The sequence below is a fragment of the Triticum urartu genome, chromosome 4A (genome assembly GCF_056163025.1).
Source record: "Triticum urartu cultivar PI428250 chromosome 4A, HENAU_Tu73, whole genome shotgun sequence".
Lineage (NCBI taxonomy): Eukaryota > Viridiplantae > Streptophyta > Magnoliopsida > Poales > Poaceae > Triticum > Triticum urartu.
The window spans coordinates 528,851,121-528,864,990 of NC_141876.1; the positions used below are offsets into that span (position 1 = coordinate 528,851,121).

General features: G+C 41.5%; 1 pseudogene; it reads right to left on the bottom strand.

Annotated features, from left to right (window-relative positions):
* Positions 1-2,392: 2,392 nt before the first annotated feature.
* LOC147976424 (uncharacterized) lies at positions 2,393-4,326 on the bottom strand (annotated as a pseudogene).
* Positions 4,327-13,870: the final 9,544 nt, after the last annotated feature.

Genomic DNA, 13,870 nt, shown 5'->3' on the forward strand with positions numbered 1-13,870 from the left:
CTATTGCAGCTTGATTCTCTTTGGGCCCGCAAACTAGGTTTTTTTCTAGAAGAACTGACGAACTCGAGGACAAAAGTTTGGCAAGTGCGAGAGAGAAGAGATGAACTTGATGTATATCCCTTGTGCTGCTCAAGTACTGCTTACTGTCATCTAACGAGCTAGGGTATGATCCAACACTCGAGGTTATTAGCTAACAAAATAATCCTATCACTGAACTGGTAGTTGTCTTCTGCCAAAACTGAAAGTGTCGAAACTTAACAGTAAACTGCATACATTCAGAGATCGACAGTTGCACTAAACAGAGTTGCATTTGAGATAAACAGACTTGGATTGCTAAACAGTGGCAACAATAGTAGACAAATATCTCTAACGAGAGATGGCCATCAAGTAAAAAATTCCTAGAGCAAGTATTCCTAAAGCTATCAGATTGGATTGCTTCTTCAACTCAATCAACTGCTTGAAGTTCTTGTTCATCTTCTTCAATTCCGTCTTCAGTTCGACATCTACCAGCGTCGGGTATTCCAGACACGCTGCTGCTGCCGGAGCGACACTGTCATGGGGCAGATTGAACTCACGGATTGCATTCCCCCTCGAATCTAGCAAGCCCAACCCTTGAAGCCTCTGGATGTAATCATCCATCCACTCGAAATGGTGGCATTTCTTCACGATCTGAAAACGAAATCATGTAACCTAAATCCAAATCTGACAGATTTTTTGAGAAATTAGAGATAAAGGATGCGACGAAAACTCAGATCTAACCTACCCCTCCGGCTTGCTCTCGCATTTGACAAACTCGCGCCCAAAGTTCCCATTCTTCTGCTCCTTCGAAGTCAACCGCTTCAGTGGCGCAGTCCGTGGGCAGTCAGTGCATCGAGTCATCGGCAATGGACCATACACCGGCCACGTGGAATGGGGGGCTGACGAGGAGGTCGACATATCGCCCGAGAGGAAGAAACAGAGGAATTGCTCGAGAGGAAGAAGAACGAGAAGATGGGGGAAAGAAACAGAGGAATTGCTCGATCTGCTCGATGCCTTTGTCTGTCAGATGGAGAAGAGGAGAAGGGGAAGCTATATTGATGATTTTCCACATTGTATTTTGCAGTTTGAATATTTGAATCAACTCTTAACACTGACATGTGGTGGTCATGTGCGAAAAATACAATTTCATATGTAAAGTGGGGTAGATCGTAAAAACCCGAGAAGGACAGTGCAGTAGCCATTCAGGATGCATCACGCGGATCGCGCATGCCTGCCCCACATCTGACGGGTGGTGTTTGGCGCTTGGTAGGATCCGACGGTGGACGTTCGACGCTAGGGTTTGGAGCATTTCTGCGGGGTTATGAGCGAGTCAACGGGGTTATTAGGGTTTGACCAGATTTCAAATGTCCATAACTAAATTAGAAAAAATCGCAAAAACATAAAACAAACGTAGTTCGTCCGTTTATGAGACCTAGTTACCATAAAAAAATATGAACTAGGTATAGGGGTGTTTTTTTTTGAAAAATCATGTTTTGAAGTGATCTATCGAAATCAAGTTCAAATGTTTTTAAAAAATTAAAAAAAATCAAAATGTTGTAATTCTTGCGCACATAGCCGTCATATGTGACAAGGTTATGAAAAAAAAATATAAACTTGGTGTAGGTCATTTTCATGAAAAAAGGCTTCACACAAATGAGCTATCACCTATGAACATGTTCGGAGTTCGTAGAATAGGGAGAGAGGGTTTAGGGTTTGAAAAAAATCAAAATAATTCAAAAAAATCAGAAAATTTCCATAGCTTCATTTTGGAGTGAATAAGAAGGATCTGAACTTACTTTTTCATTTTCATATCTAAAACGTGTTATTTGACGGTTTTGAATTAAAAGCATATTTTTTTCAAAAAAATATAGTAATATGAATATTAATCAATAAATAGTGAGACTTCGTTTTTACCCTATATATATGGAACAAGTGTTAATAAAAATATATATGCCTCATTTAGGCAAGGTCAAAAAAAACTTGATTTCAAATAGGGCTGTTTACCCTAGCTTTCGAGCTCGTTTCTAGCACATTTCTCATTCGGACTGTTCACCTACGAACATTGGACTTCAAATGCTCGATCAAATACACCGCACAGAGCAATGAACCTCCAATGTTCAACTTCAACTTTGGCTCAAATCCAAATTTTGGCCCAAATTCAAATATTGATCTAAATTCAAATTTTGATGGAAATTTGAATTCTGACTCAAATAAGAAACCAAAGTAGAAGCAACATTATTACAACTGATAACTTTTCACAGTAGCTCAAATCTACCAAGTTTTAAGATGCCAACATCTTAATACAAATCTACCAAGTTTTAAGCGATCGACTCGCCCTCAAATTGACAACACAAACATTTCCCAACAACTTAATTCAAATTTTCGACTTGCTCCTTGTGTTTGCAGCTGGCTTCACCGTCTTGCTCCTGGTTTCCCTAGTTGAGATGCTCTTTTCTTTCAGACTCTTGTTCCTTTTGATCTTGGGCTTTACTTGGGGCTTTCCCCGTGGAGGTGCTGATGGAGTAGTTCCACTCGCCGAGCACTTGATGACCATTTGACGGTCATCTATGGATTCAGTAATATTTAAAGGCACAATTGGAAAAATTCCCCCCTCCTCTTCCTCTCATATAGCTTCAAAACCATCAAAGGCCATGGTTTCAAAATCTTCTACTTCTTCATCTCTTGGCCTTTTCTCCCTAGAGCTGGTAAATAAAATTATAAGCCATAGGCAAAAAAGAGAACAAATGCAAACAAAAGGGTAGCTGTATTCTACAAATGCAAACACATACCAAGATGCTTCATTTGCTGCTGCATTCCCCACTGCTTCATTTGCTGCTGCATTCTCCACTGCATCTTCAATCTCCATTGCTGCTGCATTCTCCTCAGCATTGGCTGCTGTCCATCTTTCCTCCTCTCCAAATGATGCATCCACTGCATTGGTACAAAGCCTAGCAATATGCCCCGGAACTCCACATTTTTTGCAAGCACGCTTCTTTGGTAGATGACCCTCCTCACCTGCTCTAATCCTCTGGTTCCTTGGTCTTCCTGGTGGTCTAGTAATGACAGGAGGGTGGAGTTTGAACCCTGGATCTACTATGTTCCATTGATCTTTCCCCAATAGTGCAGGCACATTGTCAGCATAAGCAGCCATAAATTTGGCAACAGAGAAATACTCAGAGCAATATTGATCAACTTCACCATCTGCACCCCCGATAACGGTCATCAGATGTAGGGCATGTATGCATGGCTTCCCACGGATCTGCCATTGCCTACAAGTACATTCTCTAGTACTTAGGTTCACAGGATACCTCCAACCCTATTTTTAGTGTCAGTATAGGTAACCTCTCCCTCATATGTACCAGATCAAATACATTTCATCTTCAGTCCTCTTGCCTTCAAGTGCAATGCCTTAATCAGTGATGGGAGCATTTGATGACCAACATATTGTGTTTCTGCAATTCTTTTGCGAAGAGCCATCTTTATCATGATCATTTGCCTCATCTTGTCAAATGCTTGCCACAACAAGAGCCATTTCACTGACTTGAACTTTGAATTGAAGCATTCTGCAAGGTTACTGGTCACATAATCTACTTTGCAGATTTCGTTGAATTTGCTTCTTGACCACACCTTGCCATGATGTGTATCCATGTACTCCTTCACAAGAGGATTTTGAGCATACAACACTCTCAAATGGTGTTCATGCTTCCTTTTGCTGCATGTGTATGATGCTGGCCATAAGTTCTCATCATAAACTTTACCTTCGAACTTCTTTTTGAAATTATGCGCTAGGTGTCGCATACATTCCCTATGCTCCACTCCAGGGAATACAATTTCCACTGCACTCTCTAAACCCTTGCAAGCATCTGTGTGTATAGCTAAACCTGGGGGTGTGCCTATAATGTTGCGCAACTGCTGCAGAAACCAGACCCAACTTTCCTCAGACTCTGCCTCCACCAGACCAAATGCAACTGGGAATAGCCAGTTGTGTCCATCAACTGCAGAAGCTGATACTAGCTGTCCTCTCCATCTTCCAGTCAAATGTGTAGCATCTACAGCCAAATAGGGCCTGCAACCATCTAGAAACCCCTGCCAGCAAGCCTTGAAACAAACAAAAGCCCTTCTGAAGCACTCCTTCTGAAATGACTTCCCTTTTATTTTGAATGGAACTGTATGCTTGTCAATCTCTACAACACTCCCTGGACTTGCCATCTCCACTTCAGCTTTGAAAGTGTAAAGCAGCTGAAAACTATCATTCCATTGACCATTAATTCTGTCAAGAGCCTTTTCCCTAGCATTGAAAATTCTCATGTAAGGAATTTCTATCTTGTACTTCTCAAAAAGCTTCCCATGGAGTGCTGTTGGACCAAGTCCAAGTTCTTCTCTCAGCTAATCCAATATAGCATCTGCCACCCACCTAGTTTTTGCTAGCTTGGTTTTGGCCTTCCCCCTCCCCCTCCAGGTGGACAGGTGTGCTTGTGTGGGTTTTTCTTTATCTAAAACAAAATAAAAGGGTAAAAAAACAAGTAAGAAACCTTACTCAACGATCTGAAACTAAATTACTAACTGAACTTGGATTACCTGAACATATTTGCTCTTTCTCATACGAGATGCATGCAGCTTCCACCTACACCTAGGATATGGACAAAAAACTGTGAACCTTGCTGGCTCACTCCTTTTAATCTTATAGGTGTTTTCAGATATAATGCACCATGTTGTCACTGCATTCCGACAGTCCACCATTGATTGGGAAATGGTACCTACACTAAGCTCGGGTTTTTCCCGGTTCCACTCAATTGTTGGCATGTCATCACCGTCGTATTCATCCTCGATTAAGTTGTCCATGTTCTCCACCTTCTCTTCATCGTCAGTGTCATCAAACCTAGCTTGACTAATGGGCTCCTCCATATATTCGTCATCCACTGCTTGCTGATTGGCTACATCGACCAGTTCAGGAAACATCATCTCGTCTTCATCATCATTTGTAGGCACTGCCTCGTCAGGTTCTGCATCTTCTTCTACACCAACTACAGAAGGTACACGAGAAGCAGCAGCTGAATCGGAACCAGAATTGGCAGCAGGCATGTTGTGGCTCCATGAATCACTTGCTTTACTTGGTGTCGACCTACAAGGAGTGCCGGGGTGCTGGCTATTAGCACAGACAGATGATGTCTGAACTCCCTTCCCCTTCGCCCGTTCTGCGTGTGGCTGAATCACATCGATTTGGAGTTTACCGAATCAGCAGCCAGCAATCCCAGCAAAAAGCAACGGCATATGATCGTCGCAAGTTAGTGGGAGAAATCTTTGCTCGTCACTGCTGAAGTAATTCAGTTCAACAACATCGGCATCACTCCAGGGATAGGTGTTTCGGAGCTCAGCTCGCAAATCTTTGAAAGATATGCTGGTTTCTACCACTTTGGGATAGAAAAATGATGAAATCAAATGCGGTTTAGTACCACGCAGCACACTAGTTTCCATTCTAATCGCCAGCCGAAAAGCCAGCGCGGGATCAATCCTATTTTGTTGGGGGAAGGAAACAAAGACTTCAGTTAGCCGGGTAAAATCGAGCACAAATTCGAACGATTCAAGCAAACAGAAGTCAAATACGGCCTACAATATGACTTAGAATGTCAATTTGAGAGGAAACAATGCTTACCTAGGTTTAATCCATGAATTATCTGCCGCGGAATCGACCCAATCCTCTCCACGGTCGACTGCATTCCGGGCGTCCTCACTCAACATCGCTATGTAATCCCAGATGGGGAGGTGGGCTATATCTAGCGCAGATGCGGCGTTGCCGACGAACGGAATAGGGCATAGGGTGGAGGAAACAACTGCGGTGGATGCGACACGACGCCGGCGGAGGGGGCGGGGCGGCGCGATGCAGTGCGGCCTGTCTAGATCTGTTTCACATTCAGACAAGCTGCCCAATACGTGTCTCCTTGCGGTCCCACACATCAGCAAGCAACAGTCACACGAAGACTCGGCCCCACTCGTCAGCAATTAATGGTCGATGGACGGTCAATATGGCAAACGCCCGCTATGAGCATTTGTGAGAGTTTCAGCTAAGGAAGAGGGGAAAAGTGAGCAAACGTTTGGAGCGTGGGGAAAAGTGAGCACAACTAAGGAACCAGGGGCACTAATTTAAATATCCCTATCTTTTATGGTCATGCACCCTTGAAGAGTGGTCTATTTTTGATGAATCTCGGTAGTAGTGATACACATATTCATAATATTAAAGCTAGAAGATGCAGAGTTGCTAATGATAGTGCAACTTATTTGTGGCACTGCCGTTTAGGTCATATTGGTGTAAAGCGCATGAAGAAACTCCATTCTGATGGACTTTTGGAATCACTTGATTATGAATCACTTGGTAGTTGCGAACCATGCCTCATGGGCAAGATGACTAAAACGCCGTTCTCCGGAACTATGGAGCGAGCAACAGATTTGTTGGAAATCATACATACTGATGTATGTGATCCGATGAATGTTGAGGCTCGCGGCGGGTATCGTTATTTTCTCACCTTCACAGATGATTTGAGCAGATATGGGTATATCTACTTGATGAAACATAAGTCTAAACCATTTTAAAAGTTCAAAGAATTTCAGAGTGAAGTGGAAAATCATCATAACAAGAAAATAAAGTTTCTACGATCTGATCATGGAGGAGAATATTTGAGTTACGAGTTTGGTCTTCATTTGAAACAATGCAGAATAGTTTCGCAACTCACGCTACCCGGAACACCACAGCGTAATGGTGTGTCCGAACGTCGTAATCATACTTTACTAGATATGGTGCAATCTATGATGTCTCTTACTGATTTACCGCTATCGTTTTGGGGTTATGCTTTAGAGACGGCTGCATTCACATTTAATAGGGCATATCTAAATCCGTTGAGATGACGCCTTATGAACTGTGGTTTGGCAAGAAACCAAAGTTGTCGTTTCTTAAAGTTTGGGGCTGCAATGCTTATGTGAAAAAGCTTCAACCTGATAAGCTCGAACCCAAATCAGAGAAATGTGTCTTCATAGGATATCCAAAGGAGACTGTTGGGTACACCTTCTATCACAGATCCGAAGGCAAAACATCCATTGCTAAGAATGGATCCTTTCTAGAGAAGGAGTTTCTCTCGAAAGAAGTGAGTGGGAGGAAAGTAGAACTTGATGAGGTAACTGTACCTACTCCCTTATTAGAAAGTAGTTCATCACAGAAATCTGTTCCTATGACTCCTACACCAATTAGTGAGGAAGCTAATGATTAAGATCATGTAGCTTCAAATCAAGTTACTACCAAACCTCGTAGGTCAACCAGAGTAAGATCCGCACCAGAGTGGTATGGTAATCCTGTTCTAGAAGTCATGTTACTTGACCATGACGAACCTACGAACTATGAGGAAGCAATGATGAGCCTAGATTCCGCAAAATGTCTTGAGGCCATGGAATCTGAGATGGGATCCATGTATGAGAACAAAGTGTGGACTTTGGTTGACTTGCCTGATTATCTGCAAGCCATCGAGAATAAATGGATCTTCAAGAAGAAGACTTACGCTAACGGTAATGTTACTGTCTACAAAGCTCGACTTGTTGCGAAAGGTTTTTGACAAGTTCAAGGAGTTGACTACAATGAGACCTTCTCACCCGTAGCGATGCTTAAGTCCGTCCGAATCATGTTAGCAATTACACATTTTATGATTATGAAATTTGGCAAATGGATGTAAAGACTGCATTCCTGAATGGATTTCTGGAAGAAGAGTTGTATATGATGCAACCTGAAGGTTTTATCGATCAAAAGGATGCTAACAAAGTGTGCAAGCTCTAGCAATCCATCTATGGACTGGTGCAAGCATCTCAGAGTTGGAATAAACATTTCGATAATGTGATCAAAGCATATGGTTTTATACAAGAAAGTGAGTGGGAGCTCTATAGCATTTCTAATATTATATGTGGATGACATATTGCTGATTGGAAATGATATAGAGTTTTTCAATGAAAGACCTCGGTGAAGCTGCTTATATATTGGGCATCAAGATCTACAGAGATAGATCAAGACGCTTAATTGGACTTTCACAAAGCACATACCTTGATAAAGTTTTTAAGAAGTTCAAAATGGATCAAGCAAAGAAAGGGTGATTGCCTGTGTTACAAGGTGTGAAGTTGAGTTAGAGTCAATGCTCGACCACTACAGAAGATAGAGAGAAAATGAAAGATGTTCCCTATGCTTCAACCATAGGCTCTATCATGTATACAATGCTGTGTACCAGACCTAATGTGTGCCTTGCTATTAGTTTAGCAGGGAGGTACCAAAGTAATCCAGGAGTGGATCACTAGAGAGCGGTCAAGAACATCCTGAAATACCTGAAAAGGACTAAGGGTATGTTTCTCGTTTATGGAGGTGACAAAGAGCTCATCGTAAATGGTTATGTCGATGCAAGCTTTGACACTGATCCGGATGACTCTAAGTCACAAACCGGATATGTGTTTTTATTGAACAGTGGAGCTGTCAGTTGGTGTAGTTCTAAACAAAGCGTCATGGCGGGATCTAGGTGTGAAGCGGAGTACATAGCTGCTTCGGAAGCAGCAAATGAAGGAGTCTGGATGAGGGAGTTCATATCCGATCTAGGTGTCATACCTAGTGCATCGGGTCCAATGAAAATCTTTTGTGACAATACTGGTGCAATTACCTTGGCAAAGGAATCCAGATTTCACAAAAGAACCAAGCACATCAAGAGATGCTTCAATTCCATCCGCGATCAAGTCAAAGAGGGAGACATAGAGATTTGCAAGATACATGTAATCTAGATAATTGACTCTAGTGCAAGTGGGAAACTGAAGGAAATATGCCCTAGAGGTAATAATAAAGTTGTTATTTATATTTCCTTATATCATGATAAGTGTTTATTGTATTAACTGGAAACTTAGTACATGTGTGAATACATAGACAAATAGAGTGTCACTAGTTTGCCTCTACTTGACTAGCTCGTTGAATCAATGATGGTTATGTTTCCTAACCATAGACATGAGTTTTCATTTGATTAACGGGATCACATCATTAGAGAATGTTGTGATTGACTTGACCCATCTGTTAGCTTAGCACGATGATCATTTAGTTTGTTGCTATTGCTTTCTTCATGACTTATAAATGTTCCTATGACTATGAGATTATGGAACTCCCGAGTACCGGAGGAACACTTTGTGTGCTACCAAATGTCACAATGTAACTGGGTGATTATAAAGGTGCTCTACAGGTGTCTCCGATGGTACTTGTTGAGTTGGTATAGATCGAGATTAGGATTTGTCACTCTGATTGTCGGAGAGGTATCTCTGGGCCCTCTCGGTAATGCACATCACTATAAGCCTTGCAAGCATTGTGACTAATGATTTAGTTGCGGGATGATGCATTACAAAACGAGTAAAGAGACTTGCCGGTAACGAGATTGAACTAGGTATAAGGATACTGACGATTGAATCTCGGGTAAGTAACATACCGATGACAAAGGGAACAACATATGTTGTTATGCGGTTTGACCGATAAAGATCTTCGTAGAATATGTAGGAACCAATATGAGCACCCAGGTTCCGCTATCGGTTATTGACCGGAGATGAGTCTTGGTCATGTCTACATAGTTCTCGAACCCGTAGGGTCCGCACGCTTAAAGTTCGGTGACGATCGGTATTATGAGTTTATGTGTTTTGATGTACCGAAGGTAGTTTGGAGTCCTGGATGTGATCACGGACATGATGATGAGTCTCGAAATGGTCGAGACGTAAAGATTGATATATTGGACGGCTATATTCGAACACCGAAAGTGTTCCGGATGGTTTCGAAGAAAACAGGAGTGCCGGATCGGGGTTACCGGAAACCCCCGGGGAAGTATTGGGCCTTAGTGGGCCTGAGCGGAGAGAGAGGGAAGCAGCCCAGGAGGTGGCACGCCCCTCCCATGAGGAGTACGAATTGGACTAGGGGAGGGGGGCGCAGCCCCTCTTTCCCTTTCCCTCTCCCTCTCCCTCTCCCTCTCTTTCCTTTCCCCTTCCCCCTTCCTAGTAGGACTAGGAAAGGACGAATCCTACTCCTACTAGGAGGAGGATTCCTCCTCTCCTTGGGGCGCACCAAGGCCGGCCGGCCTCCCCCCTTACTCCTTTATATATGGAGGCGGGGGGGGGGGGGCACCCAAAGACACACAAGTTGATTGTTCCAAGCCATGTGCGGTGCCCCCCTCCACCATAATCCACCTCGATCATATCGTAGCAGTGCTTAGGAGAAGCCCTGCGTCGGTAGCAACATCATCACCATCATCACGTCGTCGTGCTGATGGAGCTCTCCTGCAAAGCTCTGCTGGATCGGAGTTCGTGGGACGTCATCGAGCTAAACGTGTGCTGAACTCGTAGGTGCCGTACGTTCGGTACTTGGATCGGTCGGATCGTGAAGACGTATGACTACATCAGCCGTGTTCTCATAATGCTTCCGCTTATGGTCTACGAGGGTACGTGGAAGATACTCTCCCCTCTCGTTGCTATGCATCACCATGATCTTGTGCGTGTGCGTAGGAATTTTTTTTGAAATTACTACATTTCCCAACACCTATTTGTGGCACTGCCGTTTAGGTCATATTGGTGTAAAGCGCATAAAGAAACTCCATGCTGATGGACTTTTGGAATCACTTGATGCTTGCGAACCATGTCTCATGGGCAAGATGACTAAGACTTCGTTCTCTGGAACAATGGAGCGAGCAACTGACTTATTGGAAATAATACATACTGATGTATGTGATCCGATAAGTGTTGAGGCTCGCGGCAGGTATCGTTATTTTCTGACCTTCACAGATGATTTGAGCAGATATGAGTATATCTACTTAATGAAACATAAGTCTGGAACATTTGAAAAGTTCTAAGAATTTCATAGTGAAGTGGAAAATCATCGTAACAAGAAAATAAAGTTTCTACGATCTGATCACGAAGGCGAATATTTGAGTTACGAGTATGGTCTTCATTGAAACAATGTGGAATAGTTTCGCAACTCACGCCACCTAGAACACCACAGCATAATGGTGTGTATGAACGTTGTAATCGTACTTTATTGGATATGGTGCGATCTATGATGTCTCTTACCGATTTGCCACTATCGTTTTGGGGTTATGCATTAGCGACAGCTGCATTCAAGTTAAATAGGGCACCATCTAAATCCGTTGAGATGACACCGTATGAACTATGGTTTGGCAAGAAATTAAAGTTGTCGTTTATTAAAGTTTGGGGTTGTGATGCTTATGTGAAAAAGTTTCAAACTGATAAGCTTGAACCCAAATCGGAGTAGTGCGTCTTCGTGCTTTATGCCACATATTATGATCCAATGATGTGTTGCCATCCTATGATGTTTTGAGTAGATATCCTTTGTCTTTGGGTTGATTGATGATCTAGATTGGTATGAGTTGTATGTTTTACTTTGGTGTTGTCCTATGGTGCCCTCCGTCTCGCGCAAGCGTGAGGGATTCCCACTGTAGGGTGTTGCAATATGTCCATGGTTTGCTTATTGTCTGCGTTGCGTGAGTGACTGAAACACAAACACGGATAAGCGGGACATGGCGTATGGGAATAAAGAGGACTTGATACTTTAATGCTATGGTTGGGTATTACCTTAATGATCTTTAGTAGTTGTGGATGCTTGCTAGAGTTCCAATCATAAGTGCATATGATCCAAGAAGATAAAGTATGTTAGCTTATGCCTCTCCCTCATATGAAACTTCAATAGTGATTACCGGTCTTGTTAACAATTGCCTAGGACAATTCCGCACATCGATCCACCATTATTCCACTCTCGCTATTTATAATATTTAGTAATATATTCTAACTTTATGATAACAACACCTACTTTCATATTTTAGCTCTCCGATATCATACAAAGTTATCCTCTTCATACCCACAATGTAGTTTTATTTCTCGTTGCTAGTTGGAAGCAAACGTTCGGTGTACGTAGAGTCGTATCAGTGGCAGATAGGACTTGAGAGAATATTGATCTTACCTTTAGCTCCTTGTGGGTTCGACACTCCATACTTATCACTTCCACCATTGGGAATTGCTACGATGATTCCCTGCACTTGGGGATTATCAAGCTCTTTTCTGGCGCCGTTGCCGGGGAGCAATAACGTGGGGTTGATATTCTTGTGTATGCTTGTTTGCTTTCTTCACTGAGTAGATTTTGTTTTTCCTTTTTGTTTCTGTTTAGTTGTGGGTGAAACATACAAAAAACTAATTTAAAATAATAAAAATACAAAAAAATTACTTGTCTCTCATGCCTAAAAAGTTTTTCAATAAGAGAAGTGATTGGAAGATTATGCATTGAAGAAATGAGGGTCGACCTTGAGCACTTGTGTTCATGCTCATGGAAACAATGTAAAAAATTTCATGGAAGCTTCTTTGAAAATAATTATCCCATTGTATATATCCATTGTATTATAAAAATAATGTGCCAAGCTTCGGTTTTAGGATGATTAGATTGCTTGTTTACTATGTTCAGTACAAAAACAGAAACTTTGGCTGTAGCGCATGATTTTACATTTTTTTACTGGAAAGTTAAATGGGTATGAAACTTTTTGCACATTACTTCTGCAATTTTTTTAAAAATTTCATATATTTTTAGAATTGTTTGGAGTTACAGAAGTTTACTAAACTTCCAGATTACTACAGACTGTCCTGTTTTTGACAGATTCTGTTTTCTATGAGTAGTTCGCTTATTTTGATGAATCTATGGGTAGTATCGGGGGGCATGAACCATGGTGAAGTTGGAATACAGTAGATATAGTTCTAATATGAAATTGGAATCAGTTTGCAACAGTACCTAAAGGTAGTGATTTGCTTTATTATACTAACGGATCTCACAAAGTTTTTGTTAAAGTTTTGTGTGGATGAAGTGTTCGAAGAACGAGGAGTTACCGATGTGAGAAGAATAAAGAGAGGCAAGAGCTCAAGCTTGGGGATTCCCAAGGCACCCCAAGTAAATATTCTAATGATACTCAAGCATCTAAGCTTGGGGATGCCCCGGTTGGCATCCCATCTTTCTTCTTCAACAATTATTGGTATACCTCGGTTTTTGTTTTGTTCACATGATTTGTGTCCTTTGTGTTTTTTGTTTTTCCTTTATGAACCATGCTAGTATGACATATCCCTTCATTGGTTTATAGAATGCTTCATGTGCTTCACTTATATCTTTTAAGTATGATCTTATAGAATTGCTCTTTGTGCTTCACTTAAATCTTTTGAGTATGGTTTTCTAGAATGCTTCGTGTGCTTCACTTATATATTTTGAGCTTGGATATTGGTTAGTCTATATTAATTGTAGAATGCTCCATGAACTTCACTTATATCTTTTGGAGTATGAGTAATACTATCATCTAAAGTGGATTTAGAAGAAGTTTGCTTCCACTATTCCGAATGAGGAGAATTTTGCTTATGTGGAGAGTAGTAAAATTTCTATGCTCATAGATCATGAAAAGAATGCTTTATGTGATGGTTATATTGTTGAACTCATGCATGATGCTACTGAAAATTATTATGAAGGAGGAATACATTTTTGTAGGAGTTGCAATAATATCAAGCTTCCTCTCTATATGCTTAAAGTTTTGAAGTTATACTTGTTTTTCCTTCCTATGCTAGTTGATTCTTGTTCCTATAATTATGTGCTCACAAAATCCCTAGGCATAGGAAGTGGGTTAGATTTAAATATGCTAGTCATATTCTTCATGATGCTCTCTTTATGTTTCAATTCTTATCTTTTATGTGAGCATCATTGAAATCATCATGCCTAGCTAAAAGGCATTAAAGAAAAGCTCTTGTTGGGAGACAACCCAATATTTACCCTTGCTGT